The following is a 1,717-nucleotide window of genomic DNA, read 5'->3' as shown; positions in this document are numbered from 1 at the left end:
TCAGAAGTGTATCCAAAGTTGCAGAGTTAAGCCACGTTTACAGCACTCCTTTGAAGGATGTTCCATTGCTTCTTAGATACGTTCACACTTCAACGAACATTGTTACTGGCTTAAAATAATTGAGAATGTCTCCCAATTGATCGATCACCCCATGTATCCAAGTCCCAAGGTAAGGTATTCTACAAATGACTCGGCTTCTTAAAATGAGATGGGCAAATGAAAAGGTAAAAACTTTCTTTAATAGCATTGCTCCATGTCCAAGTTCCTACAACAGAAGTAACCAAAATTTAAGGAAGAAGAAAAAAAACAGTGGCAGAGATTGCTCAGTCTCCCTATGTTTTTTCTCATTTTGTAAGACCTGATTCTTAGATTGGTAAGATGTCTAGCAACCACTTCGAAAACAATCAACCATGCAGGCTGGCCTTGTTTTGTAGGAGATTTGAGACTTTTCACTTTGACTTCAAAACATCCAGAGAAAAAGAATCAAAAGCTTCCTGCTCAGGGTGCAGGAAATATTGGTTTCTAAGGGGGAAAAGTTGCAAAACTCTTGTGTTGTTACTTCAGCTTTCTTCCTAACACATCTTACTAACCAGAACTCTGAAGCAGTTATTCTGGGGAATAATTTCCACCCATCTAATTTCAAAAGAAATCCAATGGATTTACCATTTTGCTAATATCCTTTTTTTTTTTGTTTGTTTGTTTACATTTTAAAGCATTTGGTTTGTTTACTCTTAAAGTTTTCATTGCCTGCTTAATGGAATTGTGCCTACGTGTGTGGCTTTTAAGGCATTAGATGTTGAAACGGTATTAATGGGATTTGAGGATATACTTCGCCTGAATTTTGAAAATAAACTCTCTTTCATAAACATAAAGTTTCTTTGCCATTGGGAAAAAAAAGCAGGAAATATACCAGCTTAGTACACTTGGGTGTAGACAACTTTTGCTTTAAATGATGTTTCTCAGTCTCCTAGTGACAGATTTTAACCATCTCAAAATTCAGTGACAAAAAGAATTCAGTGAAGCAAGTGAAAAGAGACTCAAGTGTCATCCTTACAATGAGGACAAACCTCCAAGGAATTTAAAATCCACTCAGAATGAGCCCAGTGGAGAATATGTTAATTGTCCTTGCCCTGATTCCTGACAATCATAGCAAAAGGAAGACACCCAACTTCATTTCACATATATATTGTCAACGCTGCTAACGTCAGATGTTTTTGCATTGACAACAGATGGAAATGTAGCTATCTTTTTCCCTTTTGCTTTTAAAGTTAGATGATGCTGGGAGGGGGGATGTGAATGAGAGTTCAGCTAGACATAACAACACTAAACCTAGCGTGAGAATCAAGGTTATTGAGCCCAGAGCTGATAAAGAATTGGCGGGCTGGAGAACTGGAGAGGAAGCCTGCGCTTCAAGCTAATTGGGGAATGTGACTTATATTTGAATTTGAATTTTTGAATTTTATTATATTTATACCCCGCCCTTCTCCCGGAGGACTCAGGGCGGCTTACAGCCAGTTTAAAACAACTTAATACAATACAAAATACAAAATTTAAGAAAATGATTAAAAATAAATATTTAAATAGGCCGCTTCTACTAAAATTTAGTTAAAACCAATTTAAAATACCCCTAGGCCAGTCCTGCCCGCTGAAACAACCAAGTCTTGAGGGCGCGGCGGAAGGAGGGGAGATCCGGAATCACCCGGATCTCTGGGGGCAG

The sequence above is a fragment of the Protobothrops mucrosquamatus genome, unplaced genomic scaffold, assembly GCF_001527695.2.
Source record: "Protobothrops mucrosquamatus isolate PMUCROS unplaced genomic scaffold, P.Mucros_1.0 scaffold2923, whole genome shotgun sequence".
NCBI classification, from domain to species: domain Eukaryota; kingdom Metazoa; phylum Chordata; class Lepidosauria; order Squamata; family Viperidae; genus Protobothrops; species Protobothrops mucrosquamatus.
The sequence above is the reverse complement of the archived record's forward strand: the minus strand, read 5'-3'. Positions refer to the sequence as shown.